This window comes from Bidens hawaiensis, unplaced genomic scaffold (assembly GCF_021521415.1).
Source record: "Bidens hawaiensis isolate Kalapana, Puna unplaced genomic scaffold, B.hawaiensis_p1.1 tig00018651_1, whole genome shotgun sequence".
Taxonomy (NCBI): Eukaryota; Viridiplantae; Streptophyta; class Magnoliopsida; order Asterales; family Asteraceae; genus Bidens; species Bidens hawaiensis.
In genome coordinates, this window is record NW_027492821.1 from 348,021 (window position 1) to 367,085 (window position 19,065).

Here is a 19,065-nt window from a genome sequence, read left to right on the forward strand (position 1 = left end):
TTAGCACCTACATTAAAATTATCTTTCAATTTACTTACAATAGTTCAATGAGTTGATTAACTGTTTTTCCGGAGACATGGACTTTTAAAATCTTTAATTAGTTATGGCATATTATCAGGCATCACTATTATTATTATTTTCGCACAACAACTATCTTATATAAGTTTTTCTTAATTAATACTATAATGTAACAAAATAAACATTATGCTTAATATATAAACAGTTGGTCTTTTGAATTAAAAGTAATTGATTGATGTGTATAAAATCTTTAAAATTTGGAGTTCATCAAAAGACTACAACTTCAAATATTCCCAATTTAGATTCTAAATTCAGTCACAATTAGCCACGAATATATACCAACTTACAAAACAATTCAGATTATTATTATTACTATTATTATTATTATTATTATTATTAACTACCCACAATTATAAGACTATATTATATATTATATCAATATGCATGACACGGTATGCACGAGCAGAACTACAAATATGTGACCATTTTCTTTGTTAATAAAAAAAATATATTAGATTTATTATGCATGTTAGTCGCCGGAACAAGAAATCACGTAAATCAGGAAGGGTTGAAGTCTTAACCTCAATCGGCTAGCAAAACGGATCGGAGGACTGAGGCAGCGGCGGTGTGTGACTACCGGCGTTGTCAGCGAGAATTTGCGTAGAGGTGGTTGCGGTGCCCGCGGCTTCTCTGGCGAGTTGCAGAGCGGCGGTGACTAATTTAGGCTCCAGCGAATAGCGCGGCCTTCCTTCTAACAACCAATGGCGTTGACGGTTGTTTCCGGCGAGTTTTAGGGCGGCGGCGGTGATGGGTATTCGGCAGAGAGAGATTAAGGTTTAAGGTTTTGATAAAAGAAAACAATAATCGTTCCTTGTATTTATGATAGTCGACCCCCCTGAATTCGCGAAATCAACAACAGTTTGTTTTTGAGTCTACCACGTTCTCTCGTCGGAAAGGTCGGGAAGAAGAAGATAAGCCTGGTTTTTCAAATCTTACTTTAGTTAATTGGCAAGAATAGCCCTTCTAGTCTAGAATAGTTTTTTTTTTTTTTTTTTTTTAAACACCCTAAACTTATTGTTATATTATATCGATTGAGTAACATTAATTAATATATCACATTCGGTTAGTTATCATTGATATTCGATCAGTTTTTAATAATTACCGATGCGTTATATTAATTCGATATTTAATGTTTTAGGCTTTCAAATTCTCGTATATTACAGCTTGTGTGTTACGTATGGGTATTTGTAAATAATCTTTTTAAAGAAAAATACAAATGTAAATATTTGTAAATAAATCCAACAAGCTATAGGGCTTAAAAGAAACTTGTAAATTGTATATATATATATAAATTCTTGTTTAATATTCTTATAAGAAAGGCATATAAATTTTTTTTTTACTAAAGAACTTAAATTTATTAAACAAATCAAGATTTAAAAGAAACTAATTTAAAGTTGGATTTTGTTAAAATAATATGAATTTACATAAATAATATGCATTTGCGCGACAAAACAATTACAAAAAATTTGAATCTATAACATTGTATTCTTGAGTTTTTCCATTAAAAGAAAAGAAAGGGAATGGAAAGAAAAGTTAAAGCTTTTTTCCTTTAAAACTTTCCAGCCAAATATGACATGATTGTGAATGAAAGTTTATAGCCCATTACCATATTACTAATTTACCCTTTCTTAATTCTATTTTCCATGTTGCTATGAGGATATAATTGTAAAGTTAAGTTTTTTTTTCTATCTTTTCTTTCCAATTTAACTTAATAATGTAATTAATCCTTTCTTTTCTTTTAACTCGAGAATGCATTTTAAATATATAATTTCTTTTCCTTTCTTCCTTTATCCAGTCTTATCATTTCTTTTCCTTGTATTTTAAACCCGAAAATGCAGAGTAAATACGGATTAAACATGCCAGTCGTTGGCTCACCATCGCCCTAGCTTGTCACACGTTTGACACTATCACCACGGTTGCTATCACACCTCTTGTATATGTCATGATGGCCCCAACCTACTAGGTGCCACCGCCACCAACACAAATCTAACAACCCCAATGGCAGGGTAGTATGACGATATCGATGGCATGGGTAATGACGTTGGTGGGGTTGGGGGTCTGGTTGTGTTGGTGAAACGATGGCAAGTGATGTGTATGTGTGTAGTGATGTTGATTGGAAGTTATGGTTAACATTTTTAACTTTGGTTCGACTTGAGACCATGCCAACACATAGACACAAACACTGTACTGGTTTGGTCTTTGCTTTTGATTTTATAGATATTTTGGGTTCAGTCCAGCTCGGTTTCAACCTAACGCGCACTTGCTAGTGTTATGGTAACATTGTTATGTTTTTTTCTTCCAATTGTAGTACTTAGTTATGATGTTTAGCTATTTATTTTATTATATATATAATATAAAATGTAAAATATAATGAGCTAGGTTTAACATTGAGTGAGATATTAGGCTTGTAGCTTTTTAATGTCATATGACTTGTATGTGATAATTGATGTTTGTGATTGTTCAAACTACTTAAAGTAATCAAACAACCATATTTGATAAAAACCCTTTAGCAATTACATAATGTGTCAACTTATAATAGAAAATAAGAATTTTCCTAAAATCTTGATCATATATAGCAACTAAATCATTCTTCTAGGTTCAATCACTTCAATCAATTTAGTCATATTATGAGTCGATTGGACATGTGATATGAACAGTTTCGGTTAAGATATACCAAACTAGTAACTCTTACTGTGGATACTTTAATGGATACTTTCGTTTTGTGCATATCCATGTTTAGGCTTAAGGTTATGAGTTTTCGATATAAAAACGAGGTTTGTGTAATCATCTATATAAGTATTAGTTAATTACACAAACGTGGTTAACATATTTCGACTTAAGATATTTCAAAATACAACTTCGAGCATCGACTTATCATTTGTTTTAGCATTTTGAAGCTCTTATTAAAGTGAACGCAAACCGATTAAATATAGTTGCATAAATAAAAATTTTATGGACATTCACACAAGGAGTATTTGTGCAATGTTTGCGCAAACGGTAAGGACTAAATATGTAATTAATAGAAGTTACGTGTCAAATGATATTACGATCAAACCACATACACCATCCGTGTAACTAACTTCAAAGATTGGATACGTGTGTCTTAGTTGTCATTAGTTTAGGTGACGCAATAGAGTCCGGTTCACACGAAGAACTCATTCAAAACACGTTTGGTCCCTACTCGGCAATGATCCGGTTCCAAAAGTCAACAGTCAACAAAAGTCGAACTTCGTCACCAACTGAAAAGGTCAAACTTAGAGTCAAAGAAACTCGAGTACTAGAAGAACCACTATATGAACAAAAGGTGATGGATACACACGCAGAGGAAGTGTACAGTCAGCTATCACGGTGGGACCTTATTCGGATGACTAGACACGAATGGAAGTCAACTTTAACAGGAACCATCGGTGCACTTATTAGCGGTTCGGTTCAACCACTCATGGCTTATTTCAAACATTCTACATTGTGGTAACAATAGGGATATTAATAGTTGAAGCACGAAGCATGACTGAAGATATATCAGCCGGAACAGGTGCTTTAAAGTGGATATATACAGTTTTGAAACACGAAGGAAAGATAGTGTAACACCCTTGGCAAACACAACATCATCCCACTCTTAGGCAAATCCCACATCGGCCGTGGACAAGAGAGATCCTTGGTTCATAAGTAAATGTAATGCCTCTTCAATCACCAACGTGTTTTGGGCTTAGTTGGCTGTGGAGCACATGAAAATCCACGGTTAAGCGTGCTTATGTGGAAGTAGTATTAGGATGGGTGACCTCCTAGGAAGTCTCCATCTGGGCAACCAAAAACAAATCTGTGAGCTCTTCGTGGGCAGAGCGGACAATATTGGTAGTGCGAGGGGCAGGATATTACAGATAGAAACCGGCTCGTTAAAGCATAATATTGTCGACCGGGGAAAGATTAACTTGACCATGAGACCATATCATTACATTTCAAAGTTTTATCAAGATCCAAATCAAACTATGAAACTGGTACAACATTTTAACAACTTTGAAGTAAAAAAGATACACAAATTAAAACTTAAACCGCCACCCTCCTTTGCCTCTACACTTTTATGTATTTTTTTCACAAATCTTTATAAAGCTAGTTTCAAATTCTATCAATACAATCCACACTCATACGGGGCCACTCGGGTTTCATATCAGTACTAATCCTGGGCTTTTCGACATACTCCACGCTTCTTCGAGACCTCTCCATATGCTCATAAGGTATTCTCAACTTTCCAATTTTGTCATCGTTTGTTTCGAATTTCAAAGCAAAGAGTTCGAGTTCATTGATAAAATCCGAACTTTCTTTCTTGGTTGTGGTTTTTCTTGGAGCTTCGAAACAGTCGGACAAACAAGCTGCACCACCACCCCTTTGAATTGAAGGACAACTTTGATTATGATTTTAGGTTCAAATTGTATCTAAGAACTCGATCATCATTTTAATTTAAATTGGTACCAAAAACTTAATTGGTGATTAAAAATGCTGGCTTAGTTTTTTTTTTCTTTTTCAAACCTTGGTACTAATTATGAGTGTGTGTCAAAATTTGGGGTATTCATATGGGATTTTGTTGTGTCATTAGTTTTAAAGTTACCAAAAAAAATGTAAATCAAGATATTTTTTGGGTAACCTGTCTTGCACAGGAGTAAAGCAATCTTTATTATATAATAGTAATAGTACACCATGCAAGTACCATGACTACATCAAGATCATAAATCCATAATGTATAAGGAGTAAAAAATTAAACTTTCATAATAAAAAGTGTTGGTGTGTGAATATTTATTTGTGTGTAGTTTAGAGTTCATCTTTGAGAGATGATGATGATGTAGGGTTGTTTGGAGTGTTCTTGATAGGATATGAGGCATCCATTGCAATGCCACACATGCCTCTTTTGTCAGATATTCCTCTTTGCATCCTTATGTATCCTTTTTCTCCCCGAGCTTCACCCCATGAGTTCTTTAGAATCCAATATTTAGTTCCATCTAGTGTTGTACCATATCCGACGGCTGTCACGGCATGATCCAACTCGGTTCCACACTCTCCGGTATAAACTCCCTGTTACATCATACAAAAGAACATTTTTTTTTACCTTTCATGTTTCAAGAATCCATGCATAAAGACACCCGAGTTTCATATTTCAATTCTTCGAATAACTCATTTTTATATTCGAAATTTTGATCAAATTATGTTCTTTCAAGTTTCAAGATTTGCATATAAGAACCCATTTTTACATTTAAATTTTGTATAATGCTTTGCTTTTTTTTCTTGGTTGATCATGAGAACCCATTAAGAAAAACTAATAGGCCCACTAGGTAGATGGAATTTAAGTGGTTAAGGCAAGAACAATCAAAAGTTGTGATTTTTAAGTGTCTAAGAATCTATGCATAAAGATATCACATCATTAAGTTTTAGTTCTTTTATTGAAAGAGTTCTTCAAGTTTAAAATTTTGCTTATAAAAATCTTTCTTTTTCCTAATTTTCGATCGAATTAGACCTTTATAAGTATCTAAAATATGTCGTATTTTGTTTATTACCTCCGAATAGAATTGAAAAGGTCCAGCATCAATGGAAACAGAAACAGGCTGGTGAGCTACCGCTTTCATAAGCGCCGCTCATTGTGTTTAGGTATGTCTTCATGTCCATCGATTGATACCACCGGAGAATTCACCTATCAAGAAAAAAAAACCGAAATCATTCGAGTTTACGGTCAACATGACTTGAAGAACTATATTATGCTTAGAAGTTAAGATTGTACCTTTTGAGAATCACACTTTCCATCTAAAGCAGTATAAGGATAATAATCCTCCTTAGTTAGACCACCCGTCTTCTTAATAAAGTCAAACGCGACGTCCATTAGACCGCCTCTACACCCATGATTTTTCGACTGTGTCACAATCTACCAATTGTTGTTCTGATAACGACACTAGCTCATTTGTTTTGATCTTGTTTATTCCTTCAACCGCGGCCACAGTTGAAAACGCCCAACAACTTCCTGTAATAAAAAAACATAACAAAATATCAGTCCTTTAAAAAGTTGTACACAATGCATGCATATTTAGTATACTAGTGTTTATTGTTTAGTAAACATTTTACCACATTGCCCTTGGTCTTTCACAGGTGTGACAGCCCTTTCTTTCTCCAATCAACCGAACTAGGGACACTTTCGACATTCGCATACATAAACGTCTTGTTACCAATTCGGTCCCCTTGAAGCATCCTATGATGACGAATCTTGGAACCCGCATACACACTTCTAAACTCGTGGCTAGTCATATCCGCAAACTTGTTAAGCTTAAGCTTATAAGGCTTATCCATCTTATTAGTTTCATGAACATGCAACAAATTGGCTTTAAACACGTTGAACCGTCTACGCTTCTCTTCGTGGTTTTCTGCCACTTTGTGGTGGCTACGCCACCTTTCGTACATTTCCCACAAACTATCTTCGGTTTGGAGCTCATTTTCATGGAAATCGAAGCTCCATGCAAGGCCTAGAACTAAAGATAATGAAAGAGAGACTAAAAGAAACTTGTTGAGTGCCATTTGCTTGTTTTGTTTGATGATGAAAGTTGTGAATATGGAGAGTGGTTTATATAGAGGAAAAATTTAAGGGTGGTTTAAAGAGTGTAAGATTGATAAATCTTGAAATGGATACAAGTGGTAAAAAGGTTCATTATGGCATGAACAACTATCAAGATTCAATAATGGAGTTAATAGAGAGAGAAGAATGAGTGTGATGTAAAAATTAATCAAAAAGTGTTTGAAAATAGCAAAATTTGAGTCATATGATTGAACAAGTTATTGAAGCCTTGAAAGATAGGGTCGTGTTTGTGGATTGACGGTTTAACGTGGCCCGAACCTGAAAATTTGTTACCCTGGACACGCCTTGAATCGAAAATTGTGTAAGACACGTGGGTCCGAACACGACCCAAATTCTTGTGGGCAATGTTTTCATAACCGGGCCGGACACCGAACCGGACGACCTATTGGTTCACCGATTCAACCGGTCAGACCGGCCGAACAACTTTGGTCAAAAAATGATGGGTCGGTCCGGATAAATGATTTTTTCAAAGAAAAATTATTTTTTCATAGAAAACTGGTTCAACCGGTCCGGTTTTCCGGTACGAACGGCCGAACCGGTTCAGACCGGCCAGTTCCCATAGACCGGTCGATGGACTGAATCCTGGTCGGACCGGTTTGACCGGCTGGTCCAGCATCAACAACACTGCTTGTGGGTTGACCAGAACCTGAAAATTGTGTAAGATACATGAACCCAAACACAACCCACATACTTGTGGGTTGACTTGAACACGACCCAAACCCGAAAATCGTGTAAGATACGTGAACCCGAACACGACTCATACACTTGTCGACTAACCAGAACCTGAAAATCGTGTGAGACACATGAACCCAAACACGACCCACATGCATACTTGTGGGTTGACCTGAACGCGACCTAAACCCGAAAAATAGTGTAGGCACGTGAACCCGGACACGACCCATATACTTGTGAGTTGACCCGAAAGTTTTATTTATTTATTTCACATATTAATATTTTAAGTTTGTATTTCACAACAAAGAAAAAAGTACAATTTTTATATAAAACTTAAACACCAACCAATTTAATTTGGCATAATAAACATATTATAAAAGAAAGGGATTAAACGGGTTAATTCGTAACTTGTCATATTGACTCAAACCCGACCCGTTTATCTAAACGGGTCATGGGTTTGACCTGAACCTATTTAAACCAAGCCTACAAATTTCGTGTTAGATTTATGTTGCGCTTTCGTATCATGTCATGTCATCAATTCACACCCATAAGGTGGTGATGATACACGTTATGTAAGATCCCATAAAAATCCATAAATATTTTGGACAAAAATTTTCAATATAAAAAGTCTATGGATAAACTTTGTAAAAAAGGAAAATAAGATAAGAAGGGTGCATCCCACATTGGTGGAAGAAATAAAGTGGAATCCTTGCACATAGATATAAATAAGGAGTGCAAATCCCATCCCACATTGAAAGTGGATAAAAATGTTGAGCTCCTTATAAGGAGATGAAATTCCATAGTAAATTCCATAGTAATGTTCTTATATGCCCTTATGCACCTAGTGGTCATAGCGGAGGGTGCTGCGCCCAACCGCTTTCAAAATATAATATATTAAAAAATTAAAATATGTTTTCTAAAATATAATATATAAATTGTTTAATATTCTTATAAGAAAGGCATATAAATTTTTTTACTAAAGAACTTAAATTTATTAAACAAATCAAGATTTAAAAGAAACTGATTTAAAGTTGAATTTTGTTAAAATAATATGAATTTACATAAATAATATGCATTTGCGCGACAAAGCAATTACAAAAAAAATTGAATCTAGAAATACGGATTAAAGCTGCCAGTCGTTGGCTCACCATCGCCCTAGCTTGTCACAATGTTTGACACTATCGCCACGGTTGCTATCACACCTCTTGTATATGTCATGATGGCCCCAACCTACTAGGTGCCACCACCACCACCACATATCTGACAACGCCAATGGCGGGGTAGTATGGCGATATCGATGGCATGGGTAATGATGTTGGTGGCGGTGGTGGGGTTGGGGGTCTGGTTGTGCTGGTGAAACGATGGCGGGTGATGTGTATGTGTGTAGTGATGTTGATTTGAAGTTATGGTTAACATTTTTAACTTACAAGTTTTGTATTCAGTCTTGGTTCAACTTGAGACCAGGCCAATGCATAGACACTAATAGTATACCAGTCTGGTCTTTGGTTTTAATTTTATAGATATTTAGAGTTCAGTTCAGCTCGGTTTTAACCTACGCGCCCTTGCTAGTGTTATGGTAACATTGTTATATTTTATTCTTCCAAATTGTAGTTCTTAGTTATGATGTTTAGCTATTTAGATTATTATATATATTATATAATATACAATGTAAAATATAATGAATTAGGTTTAACATTGAGTGAGATATTAGGCTTGTAGCTTTTTAATGTCATATGACTTGTATGTGATAATTGATGTTTGTGATTGTTCAAACTACTTAAAGTAATCAAACAAGCATATTTAATAAAAACCCTTTAGCAATTACATAATGTGTCAACTTATAATAGAAAATAAGAATTTTCCTAAAATCTTGATCATATATAGCAACTAAATCATTCTTCTAGGTTCAATCACTTCAATCAATTTAGTCATATTATGAGTCGAATGGACATGTGATATGAACGGCTTCGGTTAAGATATACCAAACTAGTAGCTCTGATTGTGAATACTTTAATGGATACTTTTGTTGTGTGCATGGATATGTTTAGACTTGAGTTTATGACTTTTCGATGTAAAAACGAGGCTTGTGTAATAATCTATATAAGTATTGGTTAATAACACAAATGTGGTTTATAACCGTCCTCCTTTGTGGTACAAGATTCTTTTTATTTGTGAAACTTTAGATATTTCAAACATACAACTTCGAGCATCGATTTCTTATTTATTTTAGCTACTTATTCCCCTTGTTAACCTAGAGATGGATCACATATACACCAAAAACACATGTCAAAATAAGTCAACTTACAATGCCTAAACTACTCCAAATTATCTAAAGAATCTAGTTATCTGCCGGAAAACGAACAAATCAATAGACAACAACTTTGGGCAGTTAAACCTCCAAGGTACATATATCAATATGACAATATATGATTCATTTTCAGATGCTGCACACGAAATGATATGAAATCCGGATATAATTAACAACTGTGTACCTCTGTTGGCGATTAGCAATTGTTGCACTTCCGGCTATGTTTTAGCCGATTATTCCAGGGGTAGTTTATGGAAATATTTTAGCGAAAAACTAAGAGAAGCTACAAGAAGCTTATGCAGTTGCTGGTGGGATGGCCGAGCAGGCGTTTTCGTCTATTAAAACAGTTCATTCCTATGTTGGAGAGAAGAAAATGGTGAAGCGGTTTTCAGATGCGTTAATGCCAACTTTAACTCTTGGGATTAAACCATGTTTTATAAAAGTAATGGTTTTTGGTAGCATTGAGATTATATTTTTTATTTTCGAGTTCATGAGCTGGTTTGGAAGCATATTAGTCATCAAATATAATATCAAAGGTGAAGATATGATTAGCGCAGGTGCATGCATTGTCTATGGAGGATGTAAGTATATATATCAGTATATCACATATTTTTTACATAAATCAGTTATTTAAATTAAACGTCTATTTAACTAACTATTCACTACTAGAAAACTGGGCATTTGCAGCCGCCATTTCGGTCGCAAATCGGTTGCGAATGCTCTTTTGCGACCGGTTTCGACGGTATGTTAAACCTTGGTCGGGAATTATTTTGCGACCATTTTTTGCGACCGAAAATATTCTTGCAACCGATTTTGCGACTGGAGTTTTAGTTGCAAATTTAGCCACCGAGTTTGCATCCGAATCTTTTTTTGACCGAATTTTGTTTGCAACCGATATTTGTGACCAAACCTTTAGCGACTGCTAATTTCACAACCAATTTTTAAACGAGCTCGATAAGTAAAGCTCGGGCTCGTCTATTAAACGAGCTCATTTTTAGGCTTAAGCTCGGGCTCGGGCTCGATAAAGCTCGGCTCATTTGCACCCCTACGGCTATACCCGATGTTTGATTATGAATTATAATGTATGACAAGGAGTCACCATCAATGATCACTATTAAATCTATACTAACTATGTTTTAACTATGAATCATTCTATATGAGTGTCAATAAGTTTCATAATGAGTTGTAATGGGATGGTCGTAACGGTCCACAATGAGCCTTTTTGAGTAATTACCACCATGTGTAATAAGGTTGATCATATTGGGTCTTACAATTCATGACAACTCTTACTGGGGTATAATGAACCTCAATAGTTCATATTTGGCTTTTAAAGAGTCGTATTATGTTTGAAAAGGTTTCAGTAACTTATAATTAGTCATCAGGTTATTACGTGCAACAGTGAGGTCATGCGTGTCTTATTGGATCATATTGGATCTAATAGATTTCAATAGGTTGTGACGATCCTAATTTGGTCACATTATATATATGTGTGTTAGATTTGATTAATTATGTTTATGATTGGCCATTGTTGACTTTGTTTAGCCAACTTTGATTCTATTTAACGAATAATGAATTTGATTAGTCAATATATGTCACACTTGGCTTCATGGGCTTAGGCATATGACCAATAGTAGTATCTATTTTGTATATATATCGAGTTGAGAGTTGTTTTAGCGAAATACTTTTGTTTAAAATATAATATTTATGTATGCTTAAATTCTTTCCTATATTAAATACCCGAGTATTTAAAAAATGTCTCATCTGATTATAAATATTTTAGTACTTTAAAACTGAGCAATCTTTTTGTAGCGAAGGAGCTCTAAGGGAGGGATTTCATAAGATCTGTTTGAGAAGAGTTATGGATGAATTCCATACTTTAATTATATGAGAAGAAAATGGATTGTCATATTTGAATTCCACACTTTAATTTTATTTTTATTTTTATTATTATTATTAGTATTTCATTGCTAGTTACTACCACATTAAATTAATTCCGTCATGAAGTTCTAAAATACGTATAGCGGAAATCCTAAGAACACATTGGTTAATGTAGCCACGGCTCTCGTTGGAAGAGATTATTTAGCTAGATTTTGTCAATTATTATATCACATACCCTTAAAATAATTTTATCCGCGGAATCAATTGAATATAAAGCATACGTCTTCATTTTAGTTTATCACTACTTTAAATAAACGGCGCCTCTATATGCGACAAAACAATTTTGGTTGGTTAATTTGCGACTCTTTTTACGACTATATCATCTTTTCTTTTATTATTGTTTTTTAATTTTTTTAACCAGGGGCCACATTTGCAACCAAAACGATTTCGGTCGCTAAATTTGCGACCGATTAAGGACCGAAAAAAATTGGTTGCTACTTTTGCGACAAATTTTGTTATGGTTGCTAACTTCTCAACCGAACTAATTCAGTTGGTAAATCTGCGACCGTTTGCGACCAAACTAATTTATGTTTTATTCCTATTTTCAGATTTTTAGATCTAGCAACCATGTTTGCAACCAAAACAATTTCGGTCGCTATATTTTCGACCGATTAATGATCGATAAACTTCAGTCGCTAACTTTGCGACCGATTTTGTTTTGGTCGCTAATTTCGCGACCATTTTTGCTTTGGTTGCTAATTTTGCGACCATCCTAGTTGGTCGCAATTTTTGGTCGCTTTTGCCCATTTGTGTAGTAGGGATTGCAGCGGCCTTGGAGCTTCTTTAAAGAATGTAAAACATTTTGCTGAAGCCCCGAGCATAGACTCGACAGACAAACACGGAACAACGATGTCAGTTGTTAAAGGTGAGCTGAAGTTTAAGGATGTTGAGTTTGCATACCCATTAAGACCAGAAATTTTGGTTCTAAAAAAAGTCAACATCAAGATCAAGGCTTGTCAAACCATTGGACTGGTTGGTCAAAGTGGGTCCGGTAAGTCAACGAGGGTCAATCTGCTAAGATTCTATGATCCAACGGAGGGCGTGGTATTACTCGATGGGATTGACATAAAGTCACTCCAGTTGAAATGGTTAAGAACTCAAATGAGCTTAGCGAGCCAAGAGCCTATATTGTTTGCAGCAACCATTAAAGAGAATACTTAATTCAGGAAAGAAGATGCCACGAGTGATGAGATCATAAAAGCTTCTAAAAGAACGGGTATAACACAATGGTAATCACAACTTTTATATGTTTTTTTTTCACGCGTGCTAATTGCATAAAGTCTCAACATAGTAAAAAAAACTCAACATGGTCAAAAATGGAGTAAAATGATAATGTTGACCTTACTTTGATCAGATTGGAGTAGCCAAAACGTCAACAAGGTAAGAAATAGAGTAAAATGATAATATTTATCTTAGGGGGTAGCGGCGCAGCTTGTTGCCCGTTTGTCTGCCACTTTATTATAAACGTTTTCTAGAAATGGAAGTCATTTATCTTAGATCAGATTGGAGTTGTAAAAAGTCAACATAGTAGAAAAAATCAGCATACTAAAAAATATAGTAAAATGATAGATAATATTTACCTTACTTTGATCAACTTGGAGAATTGGAACACATATGTCAGGTCAGAAGCAAAGGATTTCAATTGCAAGAGCTCTAATAAAAGAATGGAAGTCAACTTTAACAGGAACCATCGGTGCACTTATTAGCGGTTCGGTTCAACCACTCATGGCTTGCTTTCAAGCAGTAATGCTGTCTACATTTTTCTAACTGATCATGCTGGCATCAGTTCTCAAACAAAAGAAGTTATGCTACGCGTTCTTAACCATATCGGTTTGTTCCATTATTTCCAGTGTGATCCAACATTACATGGAGTTATGGGAGAAAACTTAACAAAGAGGATAAGAACCACACTCTTCAAAAAAATCATGACTTTCGAGCTCGAGTGGTTTGACCAAGAAGTCAACAGCACTGGAGCCTTGTGTTTCAAATAAAAAAAATATTAATGCTGTGGAGCAGCATTTGAATCCTTGGCAAGCCTTTGGTTCACCAATCACTATTACCCAATTTCGAATCTTGTGACGAGATTTCAATCGTCTCAATTTTTTTACGCTACAAGAGTACAAGGTATCGAACTCGAAACCTCTCCAGAAGGAAACCCCTGACGACGAGGCCAAAGAGATATTATGACCCTAAACATCATTACATTTCAATTTTTTTTATCAAGATCCAAATCAAACTATGAAACAGGTACAGCATTTTAACAACTATTAAGAAAAAAAAGATACACAAATTAAAACTTAAACCACCACCCTCCTTTCCCTCTACACTTTTATGTAATTTTTTTCACAAATCTTTATAAAGCTAGTTTCGAATTCTATCAATACAATCCACACTCATACGAGGCCACTCGGGTTTCATATCAGTACTAATTCTGGGCTTTTCGACATACTCCACGCTTCTTCGAGACCTCTCCATATGCTCATAAGGTATTCTCAGCTTTCCAATTTTATCATCATTTGTTTCGAATTTCAAAGCAAAGGGTTCGAGTTCATTGATAAAATCCAAACTTTCTTTCTTGGTTGTGCTTTTTCTTGGAGCTTCGAAACAGTTGGTGCTCTTTCGTCTATTGGAATGGTGGCGGTGGGTGGTGGTGGTTGACTGATCAACGCTTTTCCTTGAGTGGTTGTTTCTCCGTGATGATGACGGTTTTTCAACGGTGGATATGAATTTCTTGAGGTGTTTGATGTATTCTGGAAAGAGTTCTAGGTTGCAGTGTTTTCCTCCTTTGATCCAAACGGTTCGTATTTTTCTTGGCATAGTTCCCAGAGTTGTTTCCCGTGAGAACAGTCGACCACCTCATCAGAAGTTCCCTGCAATATTTGAAATGACAACGGTCGAATCATCGTCTAAAAATCTATTGTTTTGCATAGAGTATTCATGCTAAGAAACAAAATGACTGCTTTGAGAAAAGCTTTTGACTTTTTAGTCAAATTAGGACTTCTTTTAAATCTAAAATACTTATTTTGACTTTCCTGAATCAATACTTCATTTTTCACAAGTGTTGACTTTTATCCTATTTGTTTCCTCTTGAGGTTATCATCAAAACAATTCTTGAAGTCCAAATCAAGTTCTGATTTTTCAAATATAATATAAGAAAATGCGCCTCGGTTTTTTACATTTTTAAATGCGTTACGCTAACATTTTAAATTTGCAACCTTTGTAGCGTCGTGCTAAATAACAAAATGACAACTCCAGGAAAAACTTTGACTTTTTAGTCAAATTGGATATTTTATACGTAAAATACTAATTTTGACTTCTAGTTTTCTCAACAACTTCTGAGGTGTTTATCAAAACTTAAGTTTCCTCAAGTGTTGACTTGTTAGTTTTTAAAAGGTTAGAACAATGTTGCTTACATGGATGACAAGAACAGGGCACTTGACGAACGGTATTTTATCGATGTTCTGCATATTATGAATCAAGAATCTTAACTTCAATAAACAATATATATAAAGTATAAACCATTTATCAGTAACACGAAACGAGTTCAAAGTTCAGACCTTATAAATGTCAAACCAATACGTGTGCTTGACAGGGTACATGACTCTGAGACCCGATAATATAGGACTATGCAAAACAACAGCTCTTAACCGAGGTAACCGAGCCGCCAAACACACGGTGGGCCCACTCCCAACAGACTGACCGTAGAGAATAATATCTTCTTGTTTTGTATTGTAACTCTCTTCCAGACACCTATATGCAGCTTCAATATCTGCATATGTGTTATGCTCACTTGGCTGCACAAAATAACATTTTTAAGTCACTTTTAATATTTAAAAAAAAATTAAAATTAAAAAAAAAATCTTTATAGAAGTTCAATTGTTTATGCACCTTTCCAGAAGATTGTCCATATCCAGAGTAATCATACCTGCATAAACACACAATAATCTAGCTTTTAAATATGCAATAAAGTCACAAAACAGTTTGTAAGTACTGTTTATTAGCAAACCGTAACTAAAATTATCGAAAATTCAAGAAATCTAGTGATTCGGATTCTACAAACTAGGCATGTCACTTAAAACCGAACCGACACGAGAAAACCTGAACTAGCCCGAACTATACTACCTTAGTAATTCGGTTAAGCTACCGGGTTTGATTTCTTGGTTTCGGGTCAACCCAAAAAACCCGAATAAAGTTTTTGTTTTATAAAACTGATATTAGTTAGAAACTATATCGACAGCTCACATTCCAGCCCTATAGCGAATACTTTTAGCATTGTAGCTTTCATTTATCGAAAAAACTGTGAAAGATTTGGGTCAGGTTTTTAAAGAAAATAAATTTGTTTTTTTTGGACATCCCGATCCAACCCAAAACCGAAAAAACTGTGAGAGAATTGGGTCGAATTGTTAAAAGAAATAAACTTGTTTTTTGGATAGCCCGATTAACCCAACTGGAAAAACCCAAACACTAAAAAACCATGAGAGATTCGCGTCTGTTTGAAAAAAATAAACTTTTTTTTGGATGGCCCGATAAACCCATCCTGAAAAAACCGAAAACCGAAAAAACTGTGAAAGAATTGGGTCGGGTTGTTAAAAAAACCTTTTCTTTGAATAGCCCGATTAACCCAACCCGAAAAAACTGTGAGAGATTTGGGTCGTGCTTTTAAAAAAGGTAACTTTGTGTTATAGGATAACCCGATTAACCCATCCTGAAAAACCCAAACCCGAAAAAACCGTAAGAGATTTGGGTATGTTTTCTAAAAAAAACAGATTTTTTTTAGATAACCCGATTAACCCAACCCAAAAAAACCATGAGAAATTTGGGTCATGTTTTTTTTTTCTAAAACCCAATTAACCTAACAAAAAAAACAAAAATCCGAAAAAACAATGAGAAGCTTGGGTCAGGTTTTTAAGTTTCTAAAAAAGTAAATAAATTTGTATTTTATAGTAAATAAATAAATTTGTGGATAACCCACCGAAAAATCCCAAACCCGAAAAAACGGTGAGAGATTTAAGTCAGGTTTTGATCCCGGATATAATACTTAGAAACCTAAAAAAAAAAACCGACTCAGAAAATCCCGAAACACGATATAACTTGGTAATGAAAACAAATATTAACATTAATAATAATAATAACACTAACCCCATGAGATTAACTTTGAGGTGAATACTCAAATCAACAAACAATTCATACATCTGCCCAATATCCGCAGCATTCCCATGCGAATACAGTACGGTTCGGGTCGCCATCGGGTACCTGACATACACCGCAACGATCTCATTACCTCTACGAGTCTGCAGCTTCAAAACGTCGACGTTTTCACGGTGTGGAAACCGGTCTAACAGCAATAACCCACTTGGGTTTTCAGTAATTAGCTTATAAAATGGTGGGTTTGGTGGGAAAAAGGCTAACTTGGCCGCCATTGATGACTTCACACCTCCCATATTGAAGAGTTCGTGAAATTGAAATTGAAATGAGTTTGGTGGGTAATTTGGGAGGTGAGTGATGGGTACCGGTGAAGAGACGACGGCCACGATAATATTTTGGGTGTGTGAGTTGTGAGCTGTGATGATGGTTTGGAATCCAGAGGATGTATGTATATGTATATCATGTATGTATAGGTGTATACATAAGTATTGGGATACTCAAAAAAATTAGAAAAAGTAAAAAGTGAAAAATAACAATGGATTTACTTTTTTTTTAATGCGATGGTGGTTGGGTGGTAAGTGAAAGACTTGGTGTTTAATGTGACTTATGTTCGATCCATGTCTTTAACATTTAGTTTCAAATGCACCAGGGTGATGATGAAAAACTATACGAGTAGATGGCTTTCACTAATTGGATCATTGAACGGACGGGTTTTATTACCTATTATCGTTCCTTTAGGCGAGTGTTCACGGACATTGGCGTTAGGTGAGGTTATTCCCTGAATCGAAAAACAAGTGTATCCCGATTTAATGAATTTAACGAGTAGTTCATTTGAATGATTCGTTGACAATAAATATAACACAATACACTTTGTAACGATATATTAGAAGAAGTGGAGCCATTTTTAACTTTTTTTGGTATCTAACAATATTCTTTTCAATCTACAGTTTTCTTAGTAAATATAAACATTAATTTGAAAGCATAAGGTATGGAAACATTATAACTTAAACAACCTCTTATAAAATTTTAAGCATATAAGGGCTTAAATATTATGTATATTGAATCTAATATACAAATATATGAAAGATAAAGTTAAAAAAAAAATTAATGTAATGTAAAAATTATTAGGTGTATACGATATTAAATTTAGCAAAACTAACAGCGTGATTTTAAATAATTTACCGTTTAGTATAAAGACATATATTAGTTCGTTTAACAAATAATGAATTGATTCGTTTATAATTATTAAAATTATAATTAATTGTACGATATATTTATAGTAAGGAATTAAAAGTACACAATATCTTAGAGGTGGTCAAAAAAACCGGTCCGGGAACCGGTTTGCCGGTTTAAACCGGAAACCGGTTTTTAAGAAAACCGGTTTTTTAAAAACCGGTTTGACCGTTTTACAAACCGCCGGTTTGTATTTCGGTTATACGTTTTAGAGCCAAAACCGGTTTATTAACCGGTTATAAAAAAAACCGGTTTTTTTTAATAACCGGTTATAAAAAAACCGGTTAACCGGTTTTTTTATAAACCGGCTTTTGACCGTTGTGGAAAAACCGGTTAACCGGTTTTTCCATAACCGGTTAACCGGTTAAAAACCGGTTTTTTTCCGTTGTATAACGGCTATATAGCCGTTTTTTTTTTGACCGTTTTTTTTTTACCATTTTACCCCCACAAACATCTATATATAGTTTAGGTTGGGTATTGGTTAGATCACACTCGATTATACAACTCCAAACGCTCTAAACGTTTATTTCATACGCGATTATTTTGTTATCTCACGCTCAATTATACCACATTACCACTCCATACGCTCTTATTTCGTAGTCGATTATCATGGCCTCCCAAAGTGCTGCTTCATCCGTCAACATGGGTGCCTCGAACACGGGAGAAACGGTCGTTCGGGTCATCCCCACGAAACGAAACCAAGATGTTTGGCAACATTTCGACCTATGCGAAATGTCTAACGGTAGCCAAAAAGCTCGATGCAAACATTGTTTGAAGTTTTATGGCAAAGATGCAAACTCCACTTTAAAAGCGCATGTACAAAGGCCCTTTTGCAAGGCCTTGAAGGACGAATCGGGAAGTAGTTCGCAGCCGGAGATGACGAATCAAGGAACGGTGTTTACGTACGACCTTGAAGCGGTACGTCAACAGTTTTCAAACTTTGTGATTCAACAAACACTTCCTTTCAACCACTTCGACAACCCTCAATTCACGGAGATGATGCAAAAGTATGTTCAACCACGCTACCAACACGTAAATCGTTCGACCCTTAGAAGAGATTGTCTTAAAGCATGGAAAAACGCTA

General features: G+C 35.1%; 2 pseudogenes across 2 annotated transcripts; both read right to left on the minus strand.

The window, feature by feature from the left end:
• Window positions 1–4,721: 4,721 nt before the first annotated feature.
• Window positions 4,722–6,883, minus strand: LOC143556586 (vignain-like; annotated as a pseudogene). The gene is made up of 4 exons (XR_013139394.1): window positions 6,181–6,883; window positions 5,843–6,079; window positions 5,622–5,755; window positions 4,722–5,142 (listed from the first exon to the last, which is right to left on the minus strand). The product of XR_013139394.1 is annotated as a vignain-like (transcript).
• Window positions 6,884–13,862: 6,979 nt separating this feature from the next.
• On the minus strand, window positions 13,863–17,069 carry LOC143556582 (uncharacterized; annotated as a pseudogene). Its single transcript, XR_013139393.1, has 5 exons — window positions 16,743–17,069; window positions 15,492–15,528; window positions 15,161–15,397; window positions 15,017–15,064; window positions 13,863–14,473 (listed from the first exon to the last, which is right to left on the minus strand). The product of XR_013139393.1 is annotated as an uncharacterized LOC143556582 (transcript).
• Window positions 17,070–19,065: the final 1,996 nt, after the last annotated feature.